Source organism: Tachyglossus aculeatus, chromosome 1, assembly GCF_015852505.1.
Source record: "Tachyglossus aculeatus isolate mTacAcu1 chromosome 1, mTacAcu1.pri, whole genome shotgun sequence".
In the NCBI taxonomy this organism is placed as follows: Eukaryota; Metazoa; Chordata; class Mammalia; order Monotremata; family Tachyglossidae; genus Tachyglossus; species Tachyglossus aculeatus.
In genome coordinates, this window is record NC_052066.1 from 13,049,147 (window position 1) to 13,064,069 (window position 14,923).

Sequence of the window (14,923 nt, forward strand, 5' to 3'; positions counted from 1 at the left end):
TGGGCCGTAGTCATCACATTTGAAAAATGGGGGATTGAGACCGTGAGCCCCACATGAGATAGGGACTGTATCCACCTCGATTTGCTTGTATCTACTCCAGGGCTTAGTATACAGTGCTTGGAACAGAGTGAGTACTTAACAAATACCATCATTATGATTATTACCAATGCTTACTTCAATGTCTGGCACATAGTAAAGTGCTTAACATGTACTATTATTCTGTGGAGGGACTAGAGGAATTTCAGCATGAGACAGAGGGCTCCAGGAGGTTGTGACTTCTCCAGCCCTGAGGACCTCCCAGACCTGTCTACCCAGAGGCAGAGGCCCTCCCAATTCTAGTTCTGCTTCCAGTTCTCGAAGCAGCAGGGCCTAATGGATAGAATTTGAGCCAGGGAGTCAGAAAGATCTGGGTTCTAATCCCTGCTCCACCACCTACCAGATGTGTGACCTTGGGTGAGTCCCTTTACTTCTCTGGGCCTCAGTTTCCTCATCTGTTGAGTGGGGATTCAACATTTGTTCTCCCTCCTGCTTAGTTTGCAAGCTCCACACAGGATAGAACTAGAGAAGCAGGGTCCTCCCGGGCCTGGGAGTCAGAAGGACCTGAGTCCTAATTCCAGCTCCTCCACTTGTCTGCTTTGTGACCTTGTCACTTCACCTCTCTGGGCCTCAGTTCCCTCATCCGTAAAATGGGGCTTAAGAGTGTGAGCCTCATGTGGAACAGGGACTGTGCCCAACCTGATTAATGGGTTTTTACCCCAGTGCTTAGAACAGTGCTTGGCATATAGTAAGCACTTAATAAATACCATAATTATTATAACAATATGACAGAGTTGGTAGTTACATTCCCTCCACAATGAGCTTAGAGTCTAGAGGGGATATAGATATTGATATAGGTAAATGAATTACATCTGTGTACATAATCAATGAATTAATCAATCATATTAAGTGCTTACTATGTGCAGAGCACTGTATTAAGCACTTGGGAGAGTACAAAATAACAGAGTTAATAGGCACATTTCCTGCCCACAACAAGCTGACATAAATGCTGTGGGATTGAGGGAGGGGTGAATAAACAGTGCAAATCCAAGTGCAAAGGCGACCCAGAAGGGAGTGGGAGAAGAGGAAATAGGGGCTGCAATGTTTCTGTGCTCTCCCAAGTACTTAGTACTTCTTATTTTTTACGGTATTTGTTAAGTGCTTACTATGTGCCAGGCACTGTACTAAGCTCTCGGGTAGATAAAAGCTAATCAAGTTGGACACAGTCCAAGTTCCAAATAGAGCTCACAATCTTAATCCCCATTTTACAGATGAAGGAACTAAGGCTCAGAGAAGTGAAGTGACCTGACCAAGGTCATACAGCAGACAAGTGGCAGAGCCAGAATGAAAACCCAGGTCCTTCTAACTCCCAGACCTGTGTTCTAGCCACCAGGCCACGCTGCTTTTCCCTCTCCACTGTGGCCAGGGACTGGACTCCACCTCTTATTTCCATCTCTTATCCTCCCTGCTGCTGCTGATCCAGTGGAAAGGGCACAGATCTGGACATCAGAATACTTGGGTTCCATTCCCTGTTCTATCTGAATCTCATAACTGTGGAATTTGTTAAGCTCTTATTATGTGCCAAGCACTGTACTAGGCACTGGGGCAGAAAGAAGATAATCAGGTTGGATACAGTCCCTGTCCCACTTGTGATCTAGTGAAAAGAGCCTGGGCCTGACAGTCAGAGAACTCATGTTCTAATATAAGCTCAGCCATTTGCCTACTGTGTGACTTCACTTCTATGAACCTCAGTTTCCTAATCTGTAAAATGGGGACTCTAATACTTGCTTTCCCTCCAGTTTAGACTGTGAGCCCCCTGTGGGATAGGGACTCCATCTATTTTATCCCTCCCCAACAGTCAAATTTTGAGAGGGCAGTTTCAGCAGACTAAAAGGGTTGGAAGCCAGATTGGAGGGCATCAGAGAGGGAATTTCCCCTCTCAGGATGGCACCTGGAGAGTTTCCAGTATTTCAACCAGACTCAGCTATGGGAGGGAGAGTCAAGCAGAGGCCTACTCATTCCATTCCTAGCTTGACCAGTGGCTAGCGAGTGGAAGGCAATCTGCTCCAAGTCAAAACTCACCTGTGCTGGGCAGCAGCAGTGTGGGAGAGAGTCGAGGGTGGAGACTCAATTTTACTGCTGCGGAAGAAGATGATGGTAAACATTTTCAAATTTTTACCAAGAAAACTTTATGGATACACTATGGAGTTGCTGTGGGTCGGAAATGATTTGATAGAATGTGAGGATTGGAAGTGGAGACAGCCTCGATTAATAATATGTGTTTGTGTGTGTGTGTGTGTGTGATGTGTGTATTTGTATGTGTGTGTGTGTGATGTGTGTGTGTGTGTGTCTTTTTGTGTGCACGTGCATCCCGTTTAGAGTGCTGGCTGGGCCTTTAGCAATATGGTTCCTGTACTAACTCTCCTTCTCAGGAAGTTGTCCCCTCTCTCTCTTCTAAATCCCTCCTGGTGAATTTAAGCCTCTTCTCTCTTCCTTTGTCCTCTTGAGTGATGAACATTCATTCTCCGTTCTCCATTTGTCAATTCTTTCCTTTCCCCTTCACTGTGCCCTTTAACTCAGGCAAGACAATCTCCCTCTTGCTTTATTGCCCTTTGAGGCCTTTATTAGTCAACTACTGGCCTGTCCTCCAACGCTCAAGCTGGGCCTCAGTCCAGCTCCTCCTGTCATCGCCAGCCAAAAGGCAGGCTCTCCTCCCAGGACTCACTCTGCCCTTCTTCCCCCAGCACTTTGTCTGTCTTTCTGTCTGTCTGTCTGTCTCTCATTTTCCCTCTCTCTTCCCCCTCTCTCCCGTCTCCCCTTTCTCCCTCCTTCCCCCCTCTCCTTTTCTCAGCATCTCTCTCCTGCTCTGTCTCTCTCTACCCATTCCCCTCTCTCCCCATCTCTTCCCCTCTTTCCCCCCTCATCTCTCTCCCCCTTTCACTATCTCTCCCCTTCCTCCTTCCTCTTTTCCCCCTCTATCTCTCTCACCCCACTATCTTTCCTCCCACATCCTCTTTCCTCCCAACCTTCTCTCACATCTCTCCCCCCTCTCCATTTTTCTCTCCTCCCTCACTATCTCTCTTCCCATTCTTCTCCCCCCCCCCCCCTCATCTTAATCTCCAAGGTTGGCTGGCAATGGCTCCTTGGTGCCATGACTCCCGAATGTTTCCATCTTCCTCTTCTCACATGTGAGGTCTTGTGGGCTCACACCCGAGTGGAGCTGTTTCTTCTGGTAACTTCTTCCCTTTCAGATTACCCCCGTTAGAGCTGGCTATGATATTTCTTCCTCAGAATTCATTCATTCATTCATTCAATCGTATTTATTGAGCACTTACTGTGTGCAGGGCACTGTACTAAGTGCTTGGGAAGTACAAGTCGGCAACATATAGAGATGGTCCCTACCCAACAACGGGCTCACAATCTAGAAGGGGGAGACAGACAACAAAACAAAACATGTAGACAGGTGAATCACAGAATCACAGAACTCTAGAACCAGAAGGGAATGGGCTCTAGCCCCATGCCCCTAGGCTAACAAAACATATACAATCAATCAATCATATTTATTCTGATGACTTGACACCTGTCCACAGGTTTTGTTTTGTTGTCTGTCTCCCCCTTCTAGACTGTGAGCCTGTTGTTGGGTAGGGACCATCTCTATATGTTGCCGACTTGTACTTCCCAAGCGCTTATATAGTGCTCTGCATACAGTAAGTGCTCAATAAATATGATTGAATGAATGAATGAGTGAATATTTATTGAGTGCTTACTGTGTACAGGGCAATGTACTAAGCTCTTGGGAGAGACTAACATGGCCAGCACATAATGAGCTTAAGGTCTAGAAAGGACAGAAAGAGGTCCAGTTTGTTTGAAATGGGGCTAGCTCATTGTGGGCAGAAATCACCCAGAAGACACTCAACAAATACCATCGAATGATCGATTGATTGATTCTTCTGTGAATGAGCTCGTGCCCCAGCTGACTCTCAATCAGTCAGTAGTATTTATTGAGCACTTACTGTGTGCAGAGCACTGTACTAAGTGCTTGGGAAAGTACAATAGAGTTAGCAGATATGATCCCTGTCATTAAGGAGTTTACAATCTAGTGGTAAGTTTTACAGATAAGGCAAGATCCAGACCTCAGCTTTTTATGGTTCTTTCTGGAGGCAAAGCCCTGTGTAAAATGTCAGAGCTTCTTCCAGGAATAATGACAGTGTGTTAATGAGATCATAAGGGTGGTGGATTTTCTTGCTAAATTCAGTTTTGGCTTCAACTGGAAACAGCTCTTCTCCTCCTTGTCCAGTTTTCAGATACAGTCCTTTCCTCCAGTGTTGGCCTGTTTTTTGCATTTACTATGCCAATTTCCTATTTGAAGATTGCACAGTTACTCAAACTGTATTTTTGTAATAAGAGAAAAATCTTAAACGTTCCCAGCTGGCCTTGATCCTAAGCACACAGTATAATGGAGTATGAGCCCTAGAACTACAAACTAAATTATGCACACACACAAATACTTTTTCTGTGGGCATTGCATGTGGGTTGATCTGATTTCAACACCACCATTATGTTCAGAAAAACTTGGACAAAACGTCAACTGAAGCAGCTCAATATAGTCTCACCCACACAAGACATATGCATAAACAATGTGGAGCCTTCGTATTTATTAATGGCTCACAAAAACCTAGGCATTGAAGGAGAGAGAGTTAGGGGAGAGGGGGATGAGGAAGAGAGAGTTGGGGGGGATGAGGGAAAGAAGAAGGAGGGAGAGCAGAGAGAAAGAAAAGAGAGAGGTAGGGAGGGAGAGAGGGAGACAGTGAGAGAAACAGGAGGAGGAAACAGTTGGGAAGCAGCGTGGCTCAGTGGAAAGAGCCCGGGCTTTGGAGTCAGAGGTCGTGGGTTTGAATCCTGGCTCGGCCACATGTCTGCTGTGTGACCTTGGGCAAGTCACTTAACTTCTTGGAGCCTCAGTTACCACATCTGTAAAATGGAGATGATGACTGTGAGCCCCACGCGGGACAACCTGATCACCTTGTATCCCCCCAGCTCTTAGAACAGTGCTTTGCACATAGTAAGTGCTTAACAAATGCCATTATTATTATTATTATTCTTATGGGAAATGAATCATTGGTATTTGTTGAGCGCTTACTGTGTGCAGAGGACTGTACTAAGCACTTGGGAAAGTACAGTGCAATAGAGTTGATAGATAGGATCCCTGCCCAAAGGAGCTTCCAGTTAGAGAAGCAGCATGGCTCAGTGGAAAGAGCCCGGGCTTTGGAGTCAGAGGTCATGGGTTCAAAGACCGGCTCTGTCACTTTCATTCATTCATTCAATCATATTAATTGAGCGCTTACTGTGTGCAGAGCACTGTACTAAGCACTTGGGAAGTACAAGTCAGCAACACAGGGAGACGGTCCCTACCCAACAATGGGCTCACTGTCTAGAAGGGGGAGACAGACAACAAAACATGTAGACAGGTGTCAAAATCATCAGAACAAATAGAATTGTCAGCTGTGTGACTTTGAGCAAGTCACTTCACTTCTCTGGGCCTCAGTTCCCTCATCTGGAAATGGGGATGAAGACTGGGAGCCTCACGTGGGACAACTGATCACCTTGTAACCTCCCCATTGCTTAACAAATGCTATTACAGAAGCAGCGTAGCTCAGCAAATTTACAGAAGCAGCGTAGCTCAGTGGAAAGAGCCCGGACTTTAGAGTCAGAGGTCATGGGTTCGAATCCCAGCTCTGCCAATTGTCAGCTGTGTGACTTTGGGCAAGTCACTTAACTTCTCTGGGTCTCAGTTACCTCATCTGTAAAATGGGGATTAAGACTGTGAGCCCCCTGTGGGACAACCTGATCACTTTGTAACCTCCCCAGCGCTTAGAACAGTGCTTTGCACATAGTAAGCGCTTAATAAATGCCATTATTATTATTATTATTATTATTATTATCATAATGGGAGGGAGGGTAAGAGAAGGAGGAAAGGAGAAGGAGGTGGAGAAAGAGATAGAGATAGTATGAGAGTGTGGAGATGGAGGGAAGAGGGAGAAAAAACTGAGGAATGGGAGAGATAAATTTAGAGGTCATATAATGATGATATATTAAGTACTTACACTGTGCCAAGGGCTGTGGTAGATACTAGAGAATCGGATCTGCTATAGTCACTGTCCTACACTGGGCTCATGGTCCAATAATAAGAATGATAATAATCATCATCATAATTGTGGTATTGTTAAGTGCTTGTTAAGTGTTGTTGCCTAGTGGGAAGAGACAGACAACAAAACATGTAGACAGGTGTCAAAATCATCAGAACAAATAGAATTGTCAGCTGTGTGACTTTGGGCAAGTCACTTCACTTCTCTGGGCCTCAGTTCCCTCATCTGGAAATGGGGATGAAGACTGGGAGCCTCACGTGGGACAGCTGATCACCTTGTAACCTCCCCATTGCTTAACAAATGCTATTATTGTTATTATTATTATAATGGGAGGGAGGGTAAGAGAAGGAGGAAAGGAGAAGGAGGTGGAGAAAGAGATAGAGATAGTATGAGAGTGTGGGGATGGAGGGAAGAGGGAGAAAAAACTGAAGAAAGGGTGAGATAAATTTAGAGGTCATATAATGATGATATATTAAGTACTTACACTGTGCCAAGGGCTGTGGTAGATACTAGAGAATCAGATCTGCTATAGTCACTGTCCTACACTGGGCTCATAGTCCAATAATAAGAATGATAATAATCATCATCATAATTGTGGTATTGTTAAGTGCTTGTTAAGTGTTGTTGCCTAGTGGGAAGAGCACAGGCATGGGAGTCAGAGGATCTGGGTTCTAATCCTGGCTCTGCCACTAGTCTGCTTTGTGTGACCTTTGTGACCTGCTCCTCCTCTTCCTCCTCCTGCTTCTGCTCCTCTTCTTTCTCCTTCTCTTCCTCCTCCTTCTCCTTCCTCCTCCTCCTTCTACTCCTTCCCCTTTTCATCATTTTCCTCTTCCTTCTCATTCTTCTCCTCCTCTTCCTTCTCCTCTCCCTCTTCTTCCTCCTCCTTCTCTTCTTCCTTATCCTCCTCATTCTCCTCTTCCTCCTTCTCCTCCTCCTCCTCTTCCTCCCTTTTGCCTTCCTCTTTCTCTTCCTCCTCCTCTTCCTTTTCCCCGTCCTCCTTTCTCCTCTTCCTCCACCTCCTCCTCCTATTTTCCTCCTTCTTCTCCTCCCGCTTTTCCTCCTCCTTGTCCTCTTCCTCCTCTTCCTGCTCCTCCTCCTCCTCCTTCTTCTTCCTCCTCTTTCTTTTCCTCATCTGGACCCTGCTGCTGTTGCTGCTGCTGTCGTCTTCAGGAAGGGACAATGTGCAATGGGGAGTTCTGCTCCCAGAGGCGGACCCTTGTCTTGTCCTGCCCTGTCCTGCCCTGCCCTGGGGAGTTCCCGAGATGTTTTCTCACCGGGGCAGATTGGTTCTGGTGTGGTGGGTGAGGATTTTTATTTGCAAGATAATGAGCTAGCAGACTCATTTCATTATCACTTCAGCCTGAGTCCTGTGTCCCCTGTGCAGCTGCAGAATAAATAGAAGGAGCACCAGACTAGTGGGGGAGAGGGAAGCAGGGAGGAGAGAGGGTTGTAGGGTCCATATAATAATAATAATAATAATAATGGCATTTATTAAGTGCTTACTATGTGCCAAGCACTGTTCTAAGCGCTGGGGAGGTTACAAGGTGATCAAGGTTGTCCCACGGGGGACTCACAGTCTTAATCCCCATTTTGCAGATGAGGTAACTGAGGCACAGAGAAGTTAAGTGGCTTGCCTAAAGTCACACAGCTGAAAACTGGCAGAGTCGGGATTTGAACCCATGACCTCTGACTCCAAAGCCTGCACTCTTTCCACTGAGCCATGCTGCTTCTCAGTGCTATCACATGAGAGGTAGGCAAGCAGAGATGAGAACAGGGAGGACAGGACAGGACAGAAAGTACAGGAGAGGAGAGAACAGGAGGTAGGGGAGAGGAGCATTTCCCAATCAATTTATCAATCAATGGTATTTACTGAGCACTTGCTCTGTGCACTATACTAAGCACTTGGGACAGTATAATGTCATCTTCTATGGTATTTATTCAACACTGTGTACAGAGCTCTGTATACAGCGCTTGGGAGAACACAATACAGCAGAGTTGGTAGACATGCTCACTGCCCACATTGAGCTTACAGTCTAGAGGGGGAGACAGATATTAATAGAAATGAATACCTTGTATAATTTATAGATGTGTACATTAGTGCTGTGGGGTTCAGGGTCGGGTAAATATCAAATCATCATCATCATCAATCGTATTTATTGAGCGCTTACTATGTGCAGAGCACTGTACTAAGTGCTTGGGAAGTACAAATTGGCAACATATAGAGACAGTCCCTACCCAACAGTGGGCTCACAGTCTAAAAGGGGGAGACAGAGAACAAAACCAAACATACTAACAAAATAAAATAAATAGAATAGATATGTACAAATAAATTAAATAAATAAATAGAGTAAAAAAATATGTACAAACATATACATATGTACAGGTGCTGTGGGGAAGGGAGGGAGGTAAGATGGGAGGATGGAGAGGGGGACGAGGGGGAGAGGAAGGAAGGGGCTCAGTCTGGGAAGGCCTCCTGGAGGAGGTGAGCTCTCAGCAGGGCCTTGAAGGGAGGAAGAGAGCTAGCTTGGCGGATGGGCAGAGGGAGGGCATTCCAGGCCCGGGGGATGACGTGGGCCGGGGGTCGATGGCGGGACAGGCGAGAGCGAGGTACGGTGAGGAGATCAGCGGTGGAGGAGCGGAGGGTGCAGACTGGGCTAGAGAAGGGAGGTGAGGTAGGAGGGGGCGAGGTGATGGACAGCCTTGAAGCCCAGGGTGAGGAGTTTCTGCCTGATGCGCAGATTGATTGGTAGCCACTGGAGATTTTTGAGGAGGGGAGTGATATGCCCAGAGTGTTTCTGGACAAAGATAATCCGGGCAGCAGCATGAAGCATGGATTGAAGTGGAGAGAGACACGAGGATGGGAGATCAGAGAGAAGGCTGATGCAGTAGTCCAGACGGGATAGGATGAGAATGAGGATCAAATGCTGAAGGTCACAGATCCAAGTGCATAGATGAACCAGAAGGGAGTTGGGGAAAGCAAGGCTTAATTGGGAAGGCCTTGTGGAAGAGATGTGACCTTAATAAGGCTATGAAGGTGGAGAAAGCTGTGGTCTGGAGTATACTGAGTGGGAGGGAGTTCCAGGCTAGGAGGAGGAGTACAATATGTACAATATGAATGGTGTGAGCTTCATGAAATGACTGTGGGCATTGTGGCCTGGTGGAAAAAGTCTGGTCCTGGGGGTCAGAGACCCTGGGTTCGAATCCCAGATCCATCACTTACCTGTTGTGTGATCTTGGGCAAGTCACTTCACTTCTCTGGGCCTCAGTTCCCTCATCTGTAAAATGGGGTTTAAGACTGTGAGCCCCATGTGGGACAGGGACTGCATTCAACCCGATTTGCTTGTGTAATAATTATGGTATTTGTTAAGTGCTTACTATGCACCAAGCACTGTTCTAAGCGCTGGGGTAGATACAAGGTAATCAGGTTGTCCCAAGTGGGTCTCACAGTCTTAATCCCCATTTTCCAGATGAGGTAACTGAGGCCTGGAGAAGTTAAGTGACTTGCCCAAGGTCACATAGCAGACAAGGGGCAGATCTTTGACTAGAACTCAAGACCTTCTGACTTCTAGGCCCGGGCTCTTTCCACTACGCCATGTTGCTTCCCCTATCTACCCCAGTGCTTAGTATAGTGCCTGACTCATTGTACATGCTTAACAAATACCACAATTATTATTATTAAGTCACATAAAAGACAAGCGGAAGAGCTGGGATTAGAACCCAGGTCCTCTGGGCCTGGGCTTTTTCCACTAGGCCACGCTGCTTCCTGCTTCATGTACCAATCAACTTGGGGGGTACTCCAAACTATTTCATGTACTCAAACTCATCACTGAGTCAAATCCTAATGGGAATTTCTGCATTAGGTAGGGATCAGACTCTCCCATCCAACTACAGCTCTCTTCTTCCCTCTCATCCCATCCCGTCCCTTCCCTTCTCCTCTATTTTTCCCTCCTCTTCCCCTCCCCTCCTTTTCCCTCCCCCCCCTCCCCTCCCCTCCCCTCCCCTCCTCTCCCCTCCTCTCCTCTCTTTATTCAATCATTCATTCACTCAGTTGTATTTTTTCAGCACTTACTGTGTGCAGAGCCCTGTATTAAGTGCTTAGGAGAGTACAATACAACAATAAACAGATAGATTCCCTGCCCACAATGAGCTTATAGTCTAGAGGGGCAGGGAGACAGATATGTACATACAAATAAATAAATGACAGATGCGTACATAAGTGCTGTGCCTTGGGATGGGGAATGAACAAAGGGAGCAAGTCAGGGTGACACAGAAGGAGAAGAGGAAAGGGTGGCTTAGGCCTCTTGGAGGAGATGTGTCTTTATAAGGGCTTTGTCCTCTCTCTCCTCTCCTTGCCTCCCCTTCTCATCTTCTCTCATCTCGTCTCCTTCTCCTGAGCCTCTCCTCTCCTCTTCCTCTCATTTCCTGAGTAGTGTACAATCTGTGACAATCCAGAGAGTGTGGGGAGACAAGTTTTAAACTTTCTAATACTGTGCAGATAAATGGCTAATTGATTCAGATGCTCTAAATGAACGAGAGATCTCATTCAGTGGGTCTGGATCAGCATGATCTATCTCCCCAGGCTCTCTCTCCCTTTTCTCCAAACCTGAAATTGAGGAACAGAGTTCCAGGTGCTTGGCTTGCACTTAGCTAGGACCCTGATGAGGAGATGTTATTGGTCCAAGCCCACTGGCACCTTCCAAACTCAGAGAGTCCTGGACAAAAAACCCTGAGAATATTACTGGGAAGTTGTGTGGTTGTGTTTCTTTCTTTGCTCAGCAAGGGGGAGATAAAGACCAGGGTTTAACTTCTAACTGTCTTTAGGGGAATGCAAGAGAATGGTTTGCTATTTTTGGGAAGGGGGAAGTGATGGTTTTCATAATAATTATAATAACAATGACATATTGTGGTATCAGTTAAATGCTTACTATGTGCTAAGGTCTGTGCTAAGCACTGGGATAAGTTCAGGATAATCAGATGGCACACAGTACCTATCACACATAGGGCTCACAGTCTAAGGGAGAGGGAGAATAGGAATTTTATTCCCATTCTACAGATGAGGAACAGGCACAGAGAAGTGAAGTAACTTGCTCAAGGTCACACAGCAGGTAAGCGGCAGAGCCAGGGTTAGAACTCACAGCACCTGACTCCTGTCCTATGCATTTGGTAGTAGGTTATGCTGCTTCTCAACTCACCAACAAGAGGGAGTGTGGGTCATAGTTTAGGAAAGATAGGAAACTCAGAACTTTTTGAGGAAAGAGTTATTTATGGATTGGCAGTGGAGAATGGCAGGTTAAGTAAAACACTCAACTGTTATAGGGATGGATTTTATGGGGAGGCAATCAAGAAGGATCAGCATTCACTAGTGGAAAGAGCACAGAGCTGTGAGTGAGAGGTCCTCAGTTTTAATTCCAGCTCTGCCACATGACCGCTGTGTGACTTTGGACGACTCACTTCATTTTTCAATCACTCAATTTTACTTATTGAGCACTTACTGTGTACAGAGCATTATCCTAAGCACTTGGGAGAGTACCACGTTAATGCAATCACTCATCCTATCCCTCCTGGATACAACATTAGCCTCCTTACTGACCGTCCAGCATCCTGTCTCTCTCCACTCCTCAAAAATCTCCAGTGGTTGCCCCTCGACCTCTGCATCAAACAAAAACTCCTCACCATTGGTTTCAAAGCAGTCCAGCACTTAGAACAGTGTTTGACACATAGTAAGTGCTTAACAAATGCTACTATCATTATTATTGTTATTATAAAGAGGTGGGTGGACAGCCACTGGAAGTTCTTGAGAGGTTGGGAAACGTGGACTGAATATTTTTTTTTTAGAAAATGGATTGAGAAGCAGCGTGTCTCAGTGGTAAGAGCCCGGGCTTTGGAGTCAGAGGTCATGGGTTCAAGTCCCAGCTCCACCACTTATCATCTGTGTGACTTTGTGACAAGTCATTTAACTTCTCTGGGCCTCAGTTACCTCATCGTGGGACAAGGTAATCAGGTTGTCCCATGTGGGGCTCACAGTCTTAATCCCCATTTTACAGATGAGGTAATTGAGACACAGAGAAGTTAAGTGGCTTGCCCAAAGTTACACAGCAGACAAGTGGCAGAGCCGGGATTAGAACCCTCATCTTCTGACTCCCAAGTCCATGCTCTTTCCATTGAGCCATTCTCCTCATCAGATAAGATGAGAGGAGGAGGAGGAGGAGGATGGAGTAGAGGACATTGGATTTAGCAAGACAGATATCATTGGTGACCTTTGAGAGGGCAGTTTCCTTGGAATGAATGGGGCAGAAGCCAGAATGCTGGGCATTGAGGAGAGAGGGTTGGAGAAGAGGAAGTGGAAGCAGTGGGTATAGACAACTCAATTAAGGAGTTTGGAGGGAAATGGAAGGAGGGAGATGGGGCAATAACAGGAGGGAGCCATGGGGTCAAGGGAGGGTTTTTTGGGATCGGGGAGACATGAGCTTGTTTGAAACCAGTGGGGAAGAAGCCATGGGAAACTTGAAATTGGCCCATCGGGGAGGGAAGAAAGGAGGGGACAATTCCTTTGATAAGGAGAGAAGGGAATGGGCTCAGAAGCACAGGTGGAGGGGATATGCAAAGTAGTCCAGGGGAGACCAGAGAGGAGAACAGCCAGCAAAAGATGCTAGAAAACAGATTAACAGTGACCCCAAAAGGGTGGAGCAAGTAAATTCCATTTTTAGCAATAGTGGGATATAATAGTTATGATGGTGGTATTGGTTAGGTACTGAATATGTACCAAGCTCTGTACTGAGCACTGGGGTAGACACTTCCTCTGAGGGAGGGTCATCGTTCCTTCTGCCATTGTGAACTGTCACTTCTGTCCAACTTTCTTTCATTCAATCATATTTTTGAGCGCTTACTGTGTGCAGAGCATTGTAGTAAGCACTTGGGAGAGCACAATGTAACAATAAACAGACACATTCCCTGCCCACAAAGAGCTTACAGTCTAGAGGGGGAGAAAGACATTAAAATACATAAATAAATGACGGGTATGGACATAAGTGTTGTATAATAATAATAATAATAATGATGATGATGGTATTTGTTAAGCGCTTACTATGTGCAAAGCACTGTTCTAAGCGCTGGGGGGGGATACAAGGCAATCAGGTTGTCCCATGAGGGGCTCACAATCTTAATCCCCATTTTACAGATGAGGTAACTGAGGCACAGAGAAGTTAAGTGACTTGCCTAAAGTCACACAGCTGACAATTGGCAGAGCTGGGATTTGAACCCATGATCTCTGACTCCAAAGCCCACTGAGCCATGTTGGATGAATAAAGGGAGCAAGTCAGGGTGACGTAGAAGGGAGTGACAAAAGAGGAAAGGAGGGCTTAGTCAGGGACGGCCACCTGGAGGAGATTCATTCATTCAATCATATTTATTGAGCACTTATTGTGTGCAAAGCACTGTGCTAAATGCTTGGGAGAGTACAATACAAGAATAAATGGACACATTCCTGCCCACAACGAGCTTGCAGTCTAGAGGTGTGCTTTCAATAAGATTTTGAAGTGGGGGAAAATAATTGTCTCTTGGATTTGAGAGGAAGGGTATTCCGGACCAGAGGCAGGAGGTAGGTAGTGTATGCTCTTCCCTACCTACTCTCCTATCAGCCCCAGATATGACCCCTCTAGACTGTAAACTCGTTGTGGGCAGGGAATACATCTGTTATATTGTTGTATTATGTGCTTGGCACATAGTAGGCGCTTATTAAGTACCATAATTATTATTACCTAGGACCAACCGCGCTAATCACTGAAGCCAGTGACTACCAACAGGCCCAAGCCCTCAACTTCACCTGGGTCCAACAAGCTATGGCGTGAATACGATCCATAGCTACTCAGACACCCGGGTCAAAGCGGGGTCTACTTCCATATAAACCATGACCGAACAGGTTGGGGTGAATAAAGGGAACAAATTCACTGACTGACTGACTAATTGAGAGGAGCCACCAGAAGACTTCCTGAAATAGGAAGTCCAGGCACCCATCAATCAATCAATCGTATTTATTGAGCACTTATTGTGTGCAGAGCACTGTACTAAGCACTTGGGAAGTACAAGTTGGCAACATATAGAGACAGTCCCTACCCAACAGTGGACTCACAGTCTAAAAGGGGGAGACAGAGAACAAAACCAAACATACTAGCAAAATAAAATAAATAGAATAGATATGTACAAGTAAAATAAATAAACAAATAAATAGAGTAATAAATATGAACAAACATATATACATATATACAGGTGCTGTGGGGAAGAGAAGGAGGTAAGATGGGGGGATGGAGAGGGGGACGAGGGGGAGAGGAAGGAAGGGGCTCAGTCTGGGAAGGCCTCCTGGAGGAGGTGAGCTCTCAGCAGGGCCTTGAAGGGAGGAAGAGAGCTAGCTTGGCAGATGGACAGAGGGAGGGCATTCCAGGTCCGGGGGATGACGTGGACCGGGGGTCGACGGTGGGACCCTCTGTGAAAATCGGTGGGGCTGCTGGGAAGGAAATGGCCGTTGGATGGTCTGAAGCCAAAAGCTCATAGGCTGGATGGTTTGGGACTCTCCAGAGGTTTTTTAAAAATCACAGACCCCCTCTTGGGGAGGGGGTTTGGGAAGGTGCGGTGACTGAGGCGAAGCTAATTGAATAGCGGGAAGGGAAAAATCAAGAGGTGATTAAAATGAAGCTATAAATTGTCATTAGGACTCAGGGTGTAGTCCTTGGTTCAGATTTATTGAG

General features: G+C 46.2%; 1 non-coding gene across 1 annotated transcript; it reads left to right on the forward strand.

Annotated features, from left to right (window-relative positions):
- The first annotated feature begins 1,969 nt into the window (after nt 1-1,969).
- Nucleotides 1,970-2,108, forward strand: LOC119938546. Its single transcript, XR_005454456.1, has one exon. It is a non-coding gene; the product is annotated as a small nucleolar RNA SNORA7 (small nucleolar RNA).
- Nucleotides 2,109-14,923: the final 12,815 nt, after the last annotated feature.